We start from the raw sequence: 6,316 nt of genomic DNA on the forward strand, positions 1-6,316 counted from the left end.
TGCCATCAGGAACCTAACCTGCTGAGTTTTGCTTACTGGAGAAGGGGCCGGCACTGGGGTTCAGGGGCCTGTGGCCCAGAGCGGCTTGCTGCATGCTGGAAATTCTGCATTACACAGGATACCTCCCAGACCCAAGCTGCTACCACCGCAATGTTAGGCTACTTTGTGAGTCCCAAGCACATCCTGCAAACCCTCTCCAGCTGTCACTCCATGTTAAGGGTTTTGATTGGGGGAAAAATGCATCTTTTTTAATTGCTGGAGTGATTTAAATTGAGGAGAAATTCTTTTTACAATATTTTTGGAGATTAAATTAAAGGGCAGAAGCAGTTCATTTGCCATTTTATCAGTTTCAGTGGGGGTGATTGCCCTGTTCTCTCATTTTTAGGGGTTCACTTGAAGGAAGCTCTGTCTTTTTTAGCATTTTAAGGATTTAAATATTTATTTCTGAGCAATTCTTTCTGTGCCTTTGGACCAGGTATCTCAGAGGAGAGTGAGCCTAGCATGTACTTAACCCTTACACTGCCCAGGAGTTTTTTTTTTTTTCTTATTTTTCTTTGTAATGTAGATTGCCTGAATTAGAGGTCCCAAGGAGACTTAGACGATTCATATCAGTAGTATTCTTCTCCATCCAGCTTAGTCACATGGGAAGTACTACTTAGTAGCCACTAAGGAATAATTATGTAAGTTAACAGCAAATTACCCAATTTATCTAGCTATGCTGCCTAAACAGAAAGTTTTATTGCTTACCAGTTTTCTGCCCTTTTGCTCCAAGTAGCTGTGGCAAAAAAGAAAGCGCTGTTATTTTTCCAAAGAGTTTTCTTCTATAACAAGCCCTTTACTCCCCTTGAATTCAAGACAGAGGATCCAAACAGCAGCAGCTGCTCTGAGGGCTTTTATACCTGGTGGGAGTTGCCCCCTCCCTTTTCCCGGGTGCCATGGGAACGAGAGGCGGGCACAATCAGGGGTATATTAACCCCAGCCTTGGCTGAGGGGCTTCATTCCCTCTCTGGGATGTGCTGGGGTAAGAGCTCTCCTCTCATTTCAGTGGAAAGGCTCTTTCAGCTCATCTCAGCTTCTTTTCAGCAGGTGTTTCTGGGCATCTAAAGCAACAGAGGCTATGAAGATGCTGTGAAGTAAACAGCATGGAATACAGGGAGTATGTAGATTCATGATTTTGGGTTTGGTGTTTAGGGGTGGAAAAGTGCATTTGTAATTTCTGGTTTTGTTCTTGTTTTGTTTTGTACTTTTTTTTAGGAGGAGTGCAGCTTCCAGAGATTCCTGGTTGTGTCAAGTACAACACTTTTTTCAGCAGATTCATCATGTCACAAGAGGAATCTGCCCAGTGTCAAGGATGATGTTTGAGGTTAAGGCTTCAGGTGAGTTGAGGATTGTATCTAGGAGAGGGAGGGTGAGCAGGCATCCAGATAGGGGTTATTGTGGGTGGGGGGAGGTTTGAAAGCAGCAGGGTGAGAAAGGGTGCTTATTTGAGGGCCCCCCACACAAGGCTTCTCAGAAGCCTAGCAGAGGCATTCCCATGTCTTACAGCACACAAGGTGATCCACTGCACTCACAAGAATGCTATTTAACTTTGCCTTTCTCTAACCCAGGGGCAACTCCTAATGAAGGCCACAGCCTTGGAATCAGGGTGAAGCTGGAGCCTGAAGGAGCCAGGCACACTCAGGAGAGGCCAAGTAGCTGCCTTGCTGGGCTTTGGCCCACATAACTCTGAACTCATACTTATGTTTTGGTTTTCTTTATTGTAGCTGACCGAGAAATATGGCTGCAGAGAAAACAAACTGGAGAGAACAAAAGGTGATATTGTTATCCTTATCCTGTATTAGAAACATCCACTGTGCTCTGTGCTTTGATGCTGGTAGCTGCCAGGGGCTTGCCTGGTCTGTTTAGGGAGGTGTAGGTGTTCACTTGTAGGTTTTTTCCTCTGGACAAGTCGATTCAAACTTTGCTAAGCTTATATTTGAAAATTACTCTCTAGAACAGTCCAGCATGACATGCTGGATGCCATCTCCCAGAGGGACCCAAAACTGCCAGAAATTTCACAGGGAGGGGTGGGTGTAGAATACTAAAACCTGTCAAGTTTTTCATTTTTATAGGTATTGGCAAAGAAAAGGAATTTATCTCTAAATTTGTTTGGAAAGAAACCCTCTCTCTATCCACTCATTTGTATACAGGAATGTAGGAAACTGACTAGAGATGGGTAACAGCTTTGAAAATAAAGACATAAGTTTTATCTAGGAATGAACCAATCAAGTGCCCTGAAAGCATAAGAACAGCTGCAGGGGCTGAAGGGAATAGAAAGGGTTCTCTGGCAACTTTTGCCTCAGTTCTCTGCCTGCCCCCAATGTACGCGGCAGCCCCGGCCTGAGCTCGGCGGCACTGCTGCCGCCTTGTGGTCAGAGAGCGGTACTGCCGCCCCCCGACCCAGTGCCAGTTTCCTTCCAGTTGTAAAACTGCAAACATCGCAGTATTCCTCTGACACCAGCGGTTCTAGGAAGTAGGGGTGTAGGTGGCCTTGGCCTCCCACAGGCCCTCATGTCAACTTACTCTGAAACATTAGGGTGGAAGTTATTCTATCTCACGAACAGAGGTACCTTTTCCTTACAGGTGCTTGTGCTGCAGTTTGGATTCTGCTTCCTAACATTTCTAGTGTGATAGGGTTTACCATAGAGACAGTCTGCCAGGAGGTAGCACTTTGGGGGGCATGGCAGTCCTGGGTGTGTATTCTGAACTCCTTCCAAATGTTAGGTTTGAAGTATTTCTTATCTCAGGAAAACAGCAGTCTTTTGCATCTGCATATCAGCTGTTGAAATTTTGGGTTCAATTTCTTGAATCACAAATGTCATAGGATTCCTCCCAGATGGCAGCTGCCATGAAGTATGGCTCGTCTTGGGTTTCAGGGGCTGTTTCCAAAGTGACCTACAGACATTGGAATGAAATCATTATTTACTGTGTAAAGGAATCGCTCTCCAAAGCATCAGCCAAGGTCTAAATGTGCCATTCTGCCTTTTAAAGGTACCAACATCACAGGATTTTTCTCAGATTAAAGCTTCCGTGGAGTTGGATCTCTCAAGCCTGGCCCTTGAGAATTGTGGGCCTCCTGTGAACTGGTCTTGCCAGAAGGGCTTGCTGAGTTTTCCACTGTGTGGAAAAGAGATCCCATTTGGAGCCTGAAGCCTCGTGTTTCCTGTAGGATTTCCACTCCTAGAATTGCACACTTTGAAGGATTTCTTATAGCAGAAGTTTTCTGGGAACTAGGACTCTGGCTGGATTTGGGTCTCTGGACTCTCAGGTGAAGTGACCCTGAGACACTAGGGCATGCAGATTTCCTTGCTGTTGAAGAGCTATTGTTCGCACCCAGGAGCCACGGTCTGAATGGGGGTGTCACCTCTTAAATTTGCAAATGTAACAGGATTTCTTCTAAATGAATGGTGCTAAGAACATAAGGTCTGGCTGGCTTTCGACTTAGAGGCACCTCCTCTAAATTGGTCTTCAGATGCTAGGTTGGAAAGTGTTCCTACATATGCCAAATAGCCCTTGCTATGCAGTTAATAAGCTTCAAAGTACCATGGAGTTGCTGCCCCTGCAAAGATTTTGGCAGAGCCTGGTTGTGGTGCCCCATTCCACTCCACCCCCCTTAGCAGATCCTTATGGTTGTATGGGGAATCGTTGTGGAGCATGCCAACCCAGCTCCATCCTGGGAACAGCACCTGTATTTTACCCTAAAATTTCTGTCCCATTATAGCTCCTGTTAGGATACAACTGTAACTCGGTTTCCACTGATTTTACCCCCAGTCATCTTTCCATACAAACATTGCTCCGCTCTCCAGAGGATTATTGTGAGCAGATGTGAGCTCTGCTGTCCCTTTGGACTGACAAAGACAGAGGTTTTGTCCCAAGTTCCTTTTGAACCTGTCCTGCACCTGTTATGAGTCCTCAGTCTCCTGCAATTTTGTGGGTCAGTGACATGTAAAACAGCACAGCTGGCTGGCATGCTTTGCTTATGAGGGGAGACAAGAGAAGAATCCCTCCGCTCACACCAGACCTGCAGCTGCCAAACCTCACCAAAGCACCTGAGGAGCCCCCAGGGACTGATGGTACAGAAGGGAGGTGATGGAGGACAGCACAGCAGGCAGCCTGCCCTCCATCTGGGTGTGAAGAAGGCAGGGCTGGGAACTGTCAGCAACATCCCAGCAGGTCTGGCTGATGGTGCCACCCTGAGGGCTTCCCCTGCCTTTGGGCAGTCCCAGCTGCTGCAGCTCACTTGACAGAGACTCATTGTCTATATTGTGCTTGGCTGCACTGGAGATGATGAAGCCGAGGACAGCAATGGTTGCCTTCACATCCCCTGACTGCAGATGGGAAGGAGGGCGAACTCTGTCACCTTGGGAAGGCATCTGCAGATTCATTGCTGCCCGTCTCTGGAGCATGGCTCCATCGGGGGATCGTGGTAAGGACAGCAGTGCTCACCTAACTGTGCACCTGAGGACAGCTTCAGGACCTTGTCATACTGTGGGAGGGCAGAGCTTCACAGTAAATACCAGCTAACATACTTAGTACCAGTGTTAACACTAACAATCCTTACCTAAATATTAATACTAGTAACACTTACTATGCGTATTATTAATCCTATTAGAGGCTGGTAGAGTTCTTAAGGCTGAGGCTTGCATGAGGAACACAAAATTAATTAACGTTGCTGATTATGCTATTGTGTTGAAATACTTGGCCTCCACTGCAGTAGCCCCACACTTACCTCGATGGCCTGCCCCAGCAGGTCCCAAAACACCTGGATGCAGATCAGCTTAAGCTTCACTGATGTGATAAAGAGTTCATTCTTTAAAATTTTTAAAAGTTTATTAAAGGATAAAAGGACAAAATAATCCAGCACTGGGATGCTTTTAGCACACAGCCAAAGAGCACAGAGGTAGCTTAAAAACATGTTCACTATATACTGTTACATTGCTGAGGTTACATGCATATTCATTAACTTACACATTATTCAAACATTCCTTTGACTTTTTGATGTTCCAGGAACTCTCTTGTTTGGTTTTAACCTCTGACTTGTCTGCAGAACGTTCTGTAAATGAGGTCTACACATTTTATTTCTTCCTGTAGTTTTATTCTGTTGCTTCACACTCCCTGATAATACCGATAAGAGTCGATAAATGCTTCCTGGATGCTTAAGCTCTTTTTGTCACTATTATCACTTGGTAGGGGCAGTCTGCAGTTATAAGAAACAGAATAATTGCTTTACACCATTTTCTGAGTTAGTTACATAGAAGTACTTTAGTTTCTATTTCAACATTTTGCTAAAGCCTACGATATATTTATCAGGCTACTATTCATATGAAATATACAGTGCATACATAAACTGGCATATTACACTATACAAAGCAGTTAAAAGTAAGTATAAGTTTTACCATATCAAAATACTTGTAATGCAAAAAGCTAATCTATGAATGTAAAAGCCAATATTATTTTATCATCTATAACATCCGACGACGAGGGTGAGCAGCGGGCCCGCAGCAGGCGGAGGGCGGACAGGGGGACGCGGGCACTTAACTTTGGCCAGGGTGCTGATCTCGGCCAGTCGGGGCAGGCCAAGTCCCCGCAGAAGCGGAAGCACTGCGGTAGAAGAGGCACCCAGAGCCCGCAGCGGGCGGTGCACGCCCTCCCCGCTCCCGAGCCCTCTCCTCACCAAATCGCCGTCGCTCCCTAGTCCGCTCTGCTGTCGGTCGCAAAGACAACCCGGAACCCCTCCCGGGCTACACTCCTCTCCGCCTCCTGCCCCGAGTGCCGATGGGGCGCTCCGGTAGGGGCTCTGCGGGGGTCTTTTCGCCGGGACCTGGGCACGAGAGAAGGACGGAGAAGGGGACGGGGGTTTGGCGAGCGCGGCCGCCGCCGCAGCCTGCGAGCCCTTCGGGCAGCCCGAGCTCCGCCCCACGCTCCCACGGGCCTCAGCCTGACGGCTCCTAAACCTGCCAATCACGGCCCGCCTTTCTCCGTCCGCCCTGTCCAATCACAGCCGCCCTTTCAAACCGGAAGCGGTCCCGCCAATCTCAGCCCGCTCAGTCGCGGCTCGCCGCCTCAGACTGGCCCCGCTCGCCCGTACGTCTGAGGCGCCGCTCCCGCCACCGCCGCTTTGGGAGCCGGCGGAGCAGCGTCCCCGCTGCCGCTGCCTCGGCAGGCGCTGTTGCGGACGGGAAGGGCGGCCGGGAGCTTCCAGTTCAGGTCCTGGTCGGGATCAGGTTCTGGTCCAGGGAAGCGGGCAGGCGGCGGGCAGCGGGCGGACGCGGCCACA

At 48.3% G+C, this 6,316-nt stretch overlaps 1 long non-coding RNA gene across 2 annotated transcripts; it reads left to right on the forward strand.

The window, feature by feature from the left end:
* Positions 1 to 1,261: 1,261 nt before the first annotated feature.
* On the forward strand, positions 1,262 to 6,080 carry LOC131566237 (uncharacterized). 2 transcript variants are annotated; one of them, XR_009275534.1, is made up of 3 exons: positions 1,262 to 1,376; positions 1,764 to 1,812; positions 3,031 to 6,080. It is a non-coding gene; the product is annotated as an uncharacterized LOC131566237 (long non-coding RNA). The 2 variants fall into 2 exon arrangements; XR_009275533.1 differs by having other exon boundaries at positions 1,264 to 1,376; positions 1,608 to 1,812.
* Positions 6,081 to 6,316: the final 236 nt, after the last annotated feature.

The sequence above is a fragment of the Ammospiza caudacuta genome, chromosome 19, assembly GCF_027887145.1.
Source record: "Ammospiza caudacuta isolate bAmmCau1 chromosome 19, bAmmCau1.pri, whole genome shotgun sequence".
Classification (NCBI taxonomy): domain Eukaryota; kingdom Metazoa; phylum Chordata; class Aves; order Passeriformes; family Passerellidae; genus Ammospiza; species Ammospiza caudacuta.